At 44.4% G+C, this 12,745-nt stretch overlaps 2 protein-coding genes across 7 annotated transcripts in view; one reads left to right on the forward strand and one right to left on the reverse strand.

Annotated features, from left to right (window-relative positions):
- LOC135366738 (leucine-rich repeat-containing protein 15-like) overlaps positions 1-12,745 on the reverse strand; it is a 584,634-nt gene that overhangs the window by 347,228 nt on the left and 224,661 nt on the right. The window contains exon 7 of one of the 5 annotated variants that reach the window (XM_064599597.1): positions 2,822-2,945. The exons of the other annotated variants lie outside the window; for them this stretch is intronic. The gene's annotated coding sequence lies outside the window, so the exon portion shown is untranslated. The remainder of the gene's footprint in view (positions 1-2,821; positions 2,946-12,745) is intronic. 5 annotated transcript variants of the gene reach the window in all.
- Positions 1-12,745, forward strand: part of LOC135366740 (slit homolog 3 protein-like) — a 94,272-nt gene that overhangs the window by 44,679 nt on the left and 36,848 nt on the right. The gene's annotated exons all lie outside the window — the stretch shown is intronic.

A 12,745-nucleotide genomic window follows, 5' to 3' on the forward strand; every position in this document is an offset into this window, starting at 1 on the left:
ACAGCAGAGCCAACAACATGCATTTTATAATCTGTGCATTTTTACCGGTACAAAAGCCTTGGAAGCGAGGCTGATTCTAGCAGCAACATAGAATGTACCCGTTTAGTGTCCCCGTAGAGTTCTTTAGCGTCGACAACAAAGAGGGGCAACGTTATCAAAACTAGAAACCACGCACCCTGCAAGAATTGTCATAACCAAATAAACAAAAAAATCACATGCGATTTAGTGGTAAATGCGAGAGAAGTGCGTTAGCATTAGCCGCCTTTTGCGGCCCATAATTGACTTCCGGTTATCCACTTCCGGTTTAAACCCAACTTCTGGTTGTCCACTTCCAGTCTAAACCCGACATCCGGCTGTACACATCCCGTCTATACTTGACTTCCGGTATGCATTTCTGGTCCAACTCGACTTCCGGTTCTCCACTTCCGGTCTAACCTGACTTCCGGTTGTCCACCTCCAGTCAATGCTTGATTTCCGGTTTGACGCTTTGAATTACTATATGTAGGTCCATTTAATTAACCTTTAATTAGCCTCCATTACTTTCAATTGCCTTGTCATTACTCTTTAACCTTCTACCTTTACCTACCTTTACCCTTTACCTTTAACCTAATTACCTTAGGTAACCGCAGGTTACGCGAGGTAATCTTGATTTCCCTTAATTACCTTTAATTACGTTTACTTGCCTTAATTACTCATAATTCCCTTTAATTGACGTTAGTTACCTTTAATCACATTTAATTACCTCCGGTATAACCTGTGGTTACCTTCGGTCTTCTTTAACTTCATTTAATCTTATCTTAATTACAATATATCCTACATTCATTACATTTCCACTCAACTTTCTTGTATATTTATCTTACTAACCTCTAACTACCTTCAATTACTCTTACCTCTTACTCTAATTACCTTCGACTACTTAAATTTCAAATCATTTGCCTCCATTTACATTTACCCTCTTATATCCCCTTTGCATGTCCACTTATACCGCTGTCTCGGTGAGGGTGCACTATATCACACACGGACACACATACGTAAATACAATTTTTTCCATTTTGACCCTCCTAATGCTAACGCATCAAAAACATTATAGGCATTCTACATAAACACATATGGCGAACACAATGCAACGAGCAACGCGGTCCAAAAAGGGGTCTCGAAACGTCGAAGTCAGGAACAACGGCACGGCGTTATGGCAGCTCGGTGACTTCCAGCCTCGTTTTTGAAACCATCGGAGTCCCCTAACGGCCGAAAAGGAAGATGAACGACACACACACAGCCAGGACGTCGTGTGCAAACGGCCGAATCGTACGTGAGAGTATTATGCTGGCTCTCATTTGAGCAAAAAGAGGAAAACAAACGTCGTACCATAAGGTAAAACAACATAGAAAGGTACAGCGGCTCGAGCAAACAAACTACTGGGCATTAGAAATAGACAGAAAGAAAGAAAGAAAAAAAAGAGAGGGAGGGAGAAAGGTTATGGCGGTGCGGAGGCTCGTTTTGAAAGCCTCATCGCCCGATACGCGGCACAATTTTTCTCTCTCAGATTTCGCTGTTTCGTGCTGGATTCCGATGTGATGTAACGATTTGAGAATCAGGTTGGGTCGTAATGCTTTCACGCAGCGTTATTGATACGGCGATGTTTCTACGTGGAAAGAGCTTGGAAATGTTCGCGACAGTTAAAGATGTGATGGAAGTTACGCTGCAACCACGCGCTAGAAATAGCACGTACGGCTCCATTTCTGCATAATAAGGGGCTAATAAAGAAAACAAAAATAAAAATAGAGAGAGAGGAAAGAGCTCCTCGGCGGGTGTACGGGAGAAAGGTGTTGGTCAAGTGACGTTTCGCGTAAACTGTGACCATCGGCATGGGGCAGCCATTTGTGATCGATAGAAAAAAAAAAGAAAAAAGAAAACGCAATGTACGCTTTTCCTCACCCTCTCCTTCTCAAGAAGCGTGACAATGCGAAGAGGCCTCGAACTGGTCTAGCGACCTCTCGCGTTGATCGGAGAAATCATGATTGATTCATTCATTAACTGATTAAAAAATAAAAACTATAGAGATGTGAAACCCGACAAAGAGATAAATCATCTTGTAACAAATGTTATACGCAGGAAGAGGTTGGTCACCGAAAAATAAACCCTGATAGAGGATGGGTTGTTATGTTGGCAAATGATCCAGCTGCTACCAAAATAAAAGCAATCACGCAGAATTGTTATGGCACTCGCAGAAGCATCGCACCAGCATGGACATCAAGTGACACGGTTAAAGACAGGGGCTAGTCCTGTTCCCGCAAGCCAATGAGGACTACGTTTAACCTTGCCTATGGACAGACGCAAACAGGACCGTTGTCGTTCGTGGCCAGCAAGGTGAAGGATCGAGGTGGACACAAGTGTCTCCAAGTATGGCACATGTGGGATAATTCAGGGAATTATCTTTCTTGTAAAGCATCTTTTTTTTTTATCTGGGTACTAACAACATTTTTAGATGCAGCCTGTGAGTAGTTAAGATACGCGAGACCTGCTAACATCACGAGAGGTTGAAAACTCCATTGCGGGGTCTACGGCTCAGAGGTAGTCATTCGGTGATATCGTCATTCATAACTTAATTGTTACCGTTTTTAAGCTAGTCACTTGCAGCTGCCATTGACCGACAATACTGATAAAATTGATCTGCAGCAAATTCTGCGGTAGGAAGAAGAATTATTTCATACTTTTCACTTTGTTTTTCTTAATATATGGCCGACGCGAACGACCCTGTTTCAATCCCTATTTAGAAATGCACGAAGCAGGCAACAACACGCGCTTTTTACGATTTTCTTACCTCAATTCACGCCGAACATCAAAACGCAAAGAGCAAACACATTCAAAGCAGACCCCTCGGGCTAAGAACCGCACAAGCATGCCAGCCCAAATGCCCCTCGTGTCACGATCCATTTCGCATTGACCTGGAAAAGAAAAACGTCGGCATCCATGCATTTCGCCTCTCAAGGGCCGATACACCGGAAACATATTAGTCACCATCAAAAAAGCACAACGTACCAAAGAGCCAAGACCGGCATTCTACCGGAAATCCTCAGAGAAATCGCCGCCGTTAAAAGCAGAAATGCCTTCATAAAATAAACCGGGAAGAATTTTTTCTAAAAAAAAAATGCCGTTTATGCGCCCCATACAATAACGTAAAAACAAACTTCATTAAACATGCCTAAGACACGTTTAAAAGCTGCGCGTTAGCCTCACTTCTGGCAAACGTAAAATGCGCAAAAGTAACAAAAATAAGAAGAGAGACAGGAAAATAATTTTGCAAAGAATCTCAAAAAGGTAGGATACTGTCGTGCGTATGGCCGGCTAGCGCTCATAAAAGAGGCAGCCGGTTAAAAAAATTTTACGTCGAATCTGGCCCGTTCGCCGTCGTACGTTTGTGCGTGCCATTTCGTGCGCTCTTCTGTTCGGCCCCAGTGCTTTTATGTGAAATGGAACGAGAGCTTGGCACTTATTTGACGTACTTTCATTTAACTTGCTTAGAATGATGTGACGCACGAGGACGGAAATGCCGTTTAAAACTAACAGGTCGCGATGCCTTTCTCCTGGTAGGTGTATCACTTACACGTGGCATTGTCACGTCGACAGAGAGGCTGTTATACCTGGCTCAATGCAGTGCTTTCATGTGCAAGAAATAGGTTGCTTCACTAAGAAGAATTACGCTTCCTCTGCTGAACTAGAAATGTCAGAAACGTTACTATATGCGACGGCAAAGTGTGGAAGTGTGATAAAAATGTGTACATAAATACAAAAGCGGTTCGCTGAACTAGGAGACATTGCCGTATACTGAGAGAAAAGTATACCGGTTTTTAACAATAAAGGCTTTCCAAGTATGCTTGGGTTTGTTTTTTAATGTTGCATCACAGTCTCTCATGTGTCTTTTCTCCCCAGCTAAAACAAGAAAGAAAAAGAAAAAAGGACTAAGAAGGAAATATTGTATGTCAGCTCTGTTGCTATTATTCCAGTAAGAATGTTGTCTACATTGATAACACTACATCACACTGAAATAGATTACCCTTGACGGAAACGCTTCACCCACATCTGTATATGACGTCACGTGATGAAACAGGTTGTCTCGTTTTCGATACAGCCGTGTGCGCTCGTTTCAGCCGCACAATGCTTTGTTTACGAGCTACGAACAGTAAAGTTGAAAAAAAAAAACGTCTGAAAGATATCATCAACGTGCATATCGAACCTTTGCATTTACTTTTAGTTCTAAAAAGTAACCCCATTGCCCCAGAGCCGAAAAGTACACGAATACATGCAAAAAACACTGCAACTGGATCGATTCTGATATATTACACGGGAATGGCATTGCTTTTCACTATATTCAGTGGAGCTTAAATAATGAGAGCATTTGAAATCAAAGCGGATCGCCAAACACGTCTGCTAAGTGAAAAGTTAATATAAAAGACAAACTTATGGGTGCCTTGTTTGTTTCCCCCTCCAGTTCGTTTTTATTACTCAAATTATTGATTCAGTTCAGTAAATTACTCCGTTTAATTTCATTCCGTTGAATTATTCAATTGTTATGGAAAGTGGCGGTAGCGGAGGAAAACATCGCCGCTACCCCAAGTTTGTAACAAAAATACTTATTCCGCAAACATTTCAAAATGTAACGCCATCGCTACTCCGCTACTGAAAAATGTCCTGTCCCCCCCCCAACTCCTTCCTGCTGCCCTCTCTCCATCTGTCCACATCTGTAGGGCGCTCATAGCCACAGTTGTTTCGCGGTGCTAACACGGAATCAAAAAAGAAAAATGAAGCGAATACGTACCGGTACAACTAGTAGTGCAGCTACGCACAACATTACCCATAAAGCACTTTGCCATCAGTTCGCTTTGGAGTTGTCCCGTACATGGTTGTTACTGGCACGAGTGCCTCAGTGCCTGAGAAGCAATAAAAAGGGCTCGTACGTGTTGTTTGCGCTCCGTATTCAACTGTATCTCGCCGCATTTCACGGCCTGCTTCACTGTTCGACTGAGCTGTGCTACAAGCTTCTGTTTGCACTTCGTTCCAGTTATAATTGAATTTACAAGACACATCACAGCCCCTCTAGCTTTATCGGTTCATCTTGGCGTCGTTGTTGACTTCCCTTTCTCATTGCCTCCTCCCCGACTGCGTTATCTTCTACCCTCCTTTCCCCTTTATCGTTCAGCTCGCCAGCATTGGAAAGAACTCAAGTTAATTACTTCGTATCTCCTTTCTGCACCGAACAAAACCTAATACAAAGGTGTAGTATGTCTAGCGGAATTGATGATTCGCAATACGAGGCAAATAGTTTGAATGTCGTTTACTTGTTTATGAACGATAATGACGACAAGCAGCTAAGTTGGGCCCACTGATTTGAATTTCTTCGAGAGCGTTTGACCGATAGGCCGATAGATCGATTGAGAAAGCTACTGCGGATCTGGCTGGTAGAGCTAAACAGACAAGCGTTCCGATGCGTGGTGAAATTTCTTGTGGACATCGGAGCGCCTTCCATATATTAATAGTTGACTTTCCCCTTCTTTACCACACATGTAGGTACACGCATGCGTATCAATTTACTTTCAACTAACTGCGGCTAAGTGGTTTGGAGTAGCCAGTCTGACATCGTCGTGACTTAAGTCCTCCCTTTTTTTTTTTCGTCCTCTATCACATCACATCAATTTACTTTCATTATATTTCACCATACTTTCGTATATAAGTGATTAGGACAAGCCGGCTACTCGGCTGCAAGTGCAAAACCCCCTTCATGAACAGCCTGTGAACTCAAGTAGTGCCATCTCATTTTTCAGTGCTCCACCCTCACCTCTCAACGTCGTACGCATTACCCTCATCTTTTATTTTTTTAAAGTCATCTTTGTCTTTAATCTATCTTATGTTGCTTTCACCTTTTGTTAGTTTATCCTTTATTTCGAAATTATTTTATTTTTATTTTACTTTTATTGATTTTTATTTTGTTCTTTTCTTTCTTTTTTGCGGAATAGCAAGCCGACATGCCGTTTGGCTGACCTTTCCTCTCTTTTTCTCTTTGGTCTCATACATGTATCCTCCCCTTCATCTTTTCTCTTTCTAGACATAACCTGTATCGACCTTGTGTGAAAACTATAGTTGATATTGTCACGTTTTCAAATAAATCCAACGGAACAATTTCAGAAAGCAGCAATGGCAGCGTTCCACACCTAACAGTAAAGGTCGTGAATAGAGACATTCAGACAAAAATACTTTAGACGTAACGTGACCAGTATATTCTATAGCCACATAGTATTCCGTGCAGGTGAAACATTCCGCGTTTCTTTGGAGCAGCATTTCTCTTCTGCTGCTGCTCTTCCTCGATGAAAAGGCTATTTCGAGAGCTTGCCGTGACCAAGCGCCCCGCTGGTAGCGAGGGGGATGGCTGGAAGACCATGTGGCGACCACGCGGGGGTCATGCTACGTAGAGCGTCCGCGTACGGGGATATTACGCCAATAACGTGCGGTTCATGTACGATCTATACTCGCTGCTGTAGCTTGGGATGGGAATTGCAGACCTGGGAGATACGCAATTTGCCATGTCATCAATCCTAGTGGCAGACGCGCGGTGATATAACGACGCTAAGCGTGATGGCAGGAGAGAAAAAAAAAAAAAAAAGGACGGATAGGTACGCTCCACTTCACGTCCCGCAGGCTAGCACACAGTACTAAAGTGACGTCATTTGCCCCACATGCCGATGCGCAGTTTACAAATCACAAACACCGTCACCATACTGAAGGTCCCACTCTATCCGGTGCTGTTCAAAGTGTGTGACTTCTTGTACGCAAAGGCCCGCGACCTCTGTGAAATATTCGTAATCGTGGATGAGTCGCGTATTGAGCGGCCTAGCAAGGATAAGACACCAGCATCGTGCAGAAACAATAGACGATTTTACAAATATGCGCGCGGCGCTCTATGTGCCCCTTTTGCAGGCACCCCGAATCAAACGAACATGTCGTCTATGATTGTCGTGTGGCCAAAGCTTTTTGGCAGAATCTGCGAAGGTCCGACACGCATTCGGTGTCCAGTGGACTTTCATGAAACCTTGCCTCGTCTGCGTTCGCCCGACGGTCACATGCGAATCCTGCTAACTGCATGCGGATCATCAGTCTTGTGGTCCGCCAGGTGCAAAGTTGTTGTTCAGAGCCGCCGAGAGAGGCCAAGGCCCCATATATTCTGGGCTCCCTTTTGGAATACCGTTAGCAGTGGCGAAGAGAGAGAGAAAGAGAGAGAAGAAAAAAGAAGAGAACGACAAACGTTAGCAGAAGATTGAAATGACGCCGAAATATGACAAGTGAACACTTTTTGCTCCTCTTCTCTCATTTTGGCCAACTCCGCAAGAGGTATATCTGCACCCCTTTGCGTTTGTTAGGGGCCCCGCTTTCGTTAGCGTCAGTGCTGTCTCTCGGAGCATCCCATACTGCGCTCTGTAATAGGTCTATTGCAGCGGGTCTCGTGTCGTACATTGTGCTCTGCAACCGCCTCCAGGGACTTTCTCGCTCCTCTCATACATTTTCACGTACGCACATTCCTACGTACATACATACTCACTTGTTCATGCGTAGTCGTCATACGTCACATATATACGTCAGGACCCGCGCCTAACCTTGCCTTACGTCTCATTACTACCGCACAGACGTAATTATACGCCCTTTTGACCTGGTAATAACGGTAATGGTACAGTAATGTTACACATAATTTGCCTGTAATCAGTACACGTAATCCTGGCCAGTCTTTCTTAGTGGCTTTTGATTGATAGAAGAAGAAGAAGATATGACATAATATGCAACCGTCATATTACATATGCCGATCAGGAAGAAATGTGACGAAATATGCAATTTTACGCCGCACCAAACACTGAATTGGATTCAGTATAAAGAAAAATATGGAGAGGTTTGTCCTGACTGGATATGAAAGAAAAATATGGAGAGGTTAGCCCGACCCAGTCAGGACTAATCAGTCCAAACCGCGTTTGTGGGTCGAACAAGACAGCCAGAAAAACGAGAAAAAACATACTAACAAACAAAGAAACAAACCGGGAAGAGGCAGAGTGGATGAAGCAGAAGAAAGCGCAAATAGAAACAGGGGGGAAAGGAAAGGGCACGAAACATTATATCGATTTATGTCGGTGTGGTTGTTAATCTGTGGAGCAACATGGGGGGTACCTATTAGAACGCATTCTAAAAATTCGTTGTGTACGAACTCTAGAGAGAGAGAGAGAGAGAGAGAGAGAGAAATACATGATGACGAATGCATGACGAACTCTAGTCATCCTCTATACACTGTCGTTGTTGGTTAATACGTACATTTATTGAAAGCCACGAAGTAGGACGTTTAAAAGTATTCCTCATGGAATACTGAATGTGTTGTTGAGGTGTTTTTTTTTTCTCTTTATTTATTTAGTCAATACTGACCATCCCAAGCAGAGGTGCAGCAGATACGCTGGCATCTCTTCACAGACCCATTTGCCGTGACGTCAAGCTGTGACGTGGGAAGCCGTGACGTGTGGCGCTTCCGCAGACATATGTGCATTGCAATAAGCTACGCATAGAAAGCGACACGTCTGAAATGTCACAGCTGTCCAGCCGCGATGTGTTTGTACCACGCACAGGAACCATCCCAATGAAAGGAGGGAACGGACTGCATTTGAAAATAAACGCAAGGAGATGTTGGTCTGCCACCCGGCGAATTAAAGGCCTCTCCTCCTATCCTCCTGCTTCCCATATATCACTTTCTGTGATGTGGTGGTGACTATATTGAGCACACTTAGTTCGTTTCAAACGTCAGCGACAACGACGAATGCATTTACTGCCGATGAGTGAGGAAACTTGCCACTTTGGTTGGGAGATCCATTACATTCGAGTTCCCCATTCTTCCAGCCCGTTCTTCGACATGTTTTGTGCCCGTTCCGAACATGACTTTCAAATGGAGAAGCTCAAGTAGCTATAGACCGCTCGTCTGCCCAGCATTACCATTGATTCTGAGGTGAAAGTCTTGACAAACTGTCCAAGGCTCCTAGCAGGTCAGCCACTCTCGTTACCCATTACTTTTTTGTCTAACGACCCAACGAGACATCGCTCGAGCTCCAGTACCGGTGAACAAACACGTAGCCCTCTCTGTATACTGTAATAATGTTAAAGCGCACAGGACGAGTTAAAGTAAATGAACCATTACCAGCTCGATTTTTGACTCGGAGGCACTCCCGCGCATAGTCCAGCGACACCGTCTCTGAGGATGGTGTTCGCCGAAGCAAATTGTGAGACGGTCCCTTAATGGGCCGTCGCGTGCCTCAGTACTATAACCGTGAGTAATCGGTGAGATGCTCGCGGGGCGCAACCATTAACGGACACGGTCAGAGGTGGGGTGGGGGGGACAGCAGTGTACCCAAAGGGTGAGAGAAAAACAAACAAGTGAAAAAGGAAACTTCCATCGCAGTCGGTTTATGGCGTCGCCCCATCGCCATCCTGTAATGGCTTCCTGTCTCCGTGCATGCTAAGCGAAAACAGTACCGGGATTCCTTGTTATGCCTGCGCATAGTAAGTTAGTCGGGGTGTAGTTCCGTATCGGGACCACTCGATCGTTTTTAAAAATTAGTAAAAGCGTTTGGAAGTTAAATATTGCATAAAGTGAAAGAAGGTCATATACGGAATCTATAAATGTAAGAATTATAAAATTCTGTGGACCAGAACTTTTTTTTTTCCTATATAAATTTCAACAACCCCATCTGATGCACTTCTAGCGCAGGAGAAACACGGGAATGCTAAGCCTAACGGATTCGAAACTTGCCATCTTGTAAGCGGTAGGGTCGTTGAATTGTGCTCAATCACCTCACTTTAGTGAGGCTAGGTCAGATTGAGGCTAGGCTTGAGGGACTGGAGAGACGGTCTGCCTCCCCCCCCCCCCCCCCCATGCAGGCACTACGCGGTGCGGCCATGAGACTGTGCCGCCGGTTAGATCAGAAGGTCCTCAGTAAAGATGGCGGATCGCCTTCATGAAACGGGCGATAAAACCATCATCCCGAATGAAAACGTTCTCGCCCATGATTTGTTGAAAACAGGGGGCGGAGCCAATTTTGTAGCATTATGCAGGTGCATAATGGCTACAAAATAGGCTCCGCCTCCCGTTTTCAACAAATCAGGGGCGAGAACGTTGTCATTCGGGATGATGGTTGGCTAGGAGCGTGCTATGTGGTGAGGCTCATTTTTAAGAGTGTGTGTTAAGAGGGTATAACAACAAGTATACTCCAAGATGCCCACACGAGCTCACTATTGAGCCTTCGCACTTCGACGCAAACACGACATTGCAACGTTATCTTCTGTATTAAATTTTCTTCCCGTCGAATCCGGGTCAGGGGGGAACGTGGAAAGAAGGAATAATTAAGCTCAGCCCTCATAGTCTTCACCCATTGTTCTCGAGTCAAGTAGTATATCCATCGAGTGGAGCCAATTACCAAGATAAGTTTAGATGAGGCTGTTGGAGACCGCGCCTCTAACAATGAGCCGCTGCTCGCAAGAATGTCAGCAGGAAATTTATCAAACTACCAGGGGTCAATCTCCTCAATTAGGGTAATGAAACGGACAGAAGACAGCGCATGCCTCGAGTGGGGGATATTGTGCATGTTTTCGAGGCAGAGGATTTTCGTCGTGCGTGGCTGTGAGATATGGAGCCATAATATATCAACTGTCACACGCAACGTAGAATGTCATGAGACACATATCTGTGAACTGTTTGTAGGTTTTCGGTTGGGAGTAAATATGAACAATTTTAGAGGCCTTAGATGCCAAGAATAGGCTATAGCTACGGATGTACAACGGCTGGTATGTAACCAGAAAGTTTGAAAACAGGAAATTGCATTTTGGTATAATTGGGCAGGTACGAGTAAAAAAAAAGCGTTGTCGGTTATTTAAAAAAATGACTATCTATAGTGATGAAAAACTATCTATAGTACTATCGATACTAACGATAGTCGTATGAGAATCCAACTATCGACATCTCAATTTTTTTCTCCTATCATCATCATCATCATCATCATATCGACAGTAAGAAAACTATCGATAGCACTATCGATAGTCGACTACTGATAGACTAGCGATAGTAGACAATCGATAGTCGACTGTCGATAGTAAGAAAAGTGTCGATAGTGTTATCGTTGCTATCGATAGTGGGCTATCGGAAAACTATCGGGGAGCGGATAGAAATAGAAAAAGAAAATGCCTCACTCCTAGAAGTTTTACGATACAACTCGAGCAGCTTTCCCTCGATGTTCACCGCTCAAATCGACCGCAAGGTCACATGACACTCTCTCCACTGAAGTGACTGGCATTGTAGTCTCATGATTGCGTACGATTTTATGATGAGCATCTTCTTTCGCTGCTTGCAGCGCATCATTCATACATTACAGCTAAGCGGAAAGAACTTGACTGGCACGTGATTCTGTTTTCGTTGTCACTGTGCCTGTGAGGAAACGAGGACGGGAACGAAAGCATCCATAGTGAGAACCAAACAACAACATTATTGTAAGATGATGAAAGGGGAGTTTCATCTCCACGGGCGATATAGTACTCTACCCATTGCTGGTGGTGATGCGGGGAATGAAATAATCGGCCCCTTCGCAATAAGGATCGAAGCTCTATGGTATCGAGAAAGGTGAAGAGAGCTTTGAGGGCAGAGCGTTGGTTGGCTGGATGTGGCCAGGGACCAAATAGTGAGAACCAAGTCTAGCTGTCGATAGTAGAATAGTACTATCGATAGTCCGTTATCGTAAAACTACCGATAGTTTTTCAACACTATCGATGGTCAAGAATCGACAGTTTTTACAGTATCGGCAGTACTGTCAAAGTCGGCTATCGATAGTCTTGCATCACTACTATATAGATCTGCGAAACAACGGTGTTAGGAGGACCAGCTCCTGAACGGTCGCCGAAAACAGGGAAAGAAGCAGATGATTTGCCGCAAAAATTGCACGCAAGGCACTACCAGCTACGGATCCATTGATTGAAAGATCGATCGATCGATTGATTGATTGATTGATTGATGCACCTATGGCATAAGGAATAAAGACGTGCGGCCATAAAAGGTGCTACCGTGGCATAGTGGTTGTAGGATGGTCGCTTTCCACGCCGAGACTGGGAGGTGACGCGGGTTCGAGTCCCCGCACCGTACGTGCTGCCGGAGGTTTTCCCTGGGTTTTCCGAAGACTTTCCAGACGAATGTCGGCACAGTTCCCCCTGAAGTCCGCCCAGGACGCATACTGTCCCCCACTCTTTCTAGCTGTCCTCTCTCCACCTTTCCACATCTGTACGCCGCGCATAGCCACCGTTGTTTCTCGGCGCTAACACGGATCTTTAAACAAAAAAAAAACTATAAAGGGTGAACCCCTTTTCACCCCTAAACTTTCAGCGCACCTGTTATCTTTCCTCACTCACCGACAGTACACGTTCTTGTTGCTCTTATCTTTTAAAACAAGCTATGCGGTGAAGTTCTGTTTTTAAAAGTGAAGAAGCAGTACAATTCCAAGAAGTAATAAAAAATAGTACCAGTTGTACCGTTGTTTCGTGGCGAAAAACATTATGGAGGAGAAAGTACTATACGATCGTATAGTTGCAGACCACAAGCATTACCTGTAAGCCCCTTTTTCTTTTTCCTTCCTTTTCTTTTTCGCTTGCCCCTTCCCCCTTTTTTTTTCGGAATAGCAAGCCGGCTCTTTGC

The sequence above is a fragment of the Ornithodoros turicata genome, chromosome 8 (assembly GCF_037126465.1).
Source record: "Ornithodoros turicata isolate Travis chromosome 8, ASM3712646v1, whole genome shotgun sequence".
Classification (NCBI taxonomy): domain Eukaryota; kingdom Metazoa; phylum Arthropoda; class Arachnida; order Ixodida; family Argasidae; genus Ornithodoros; species Ornithodoros turicata.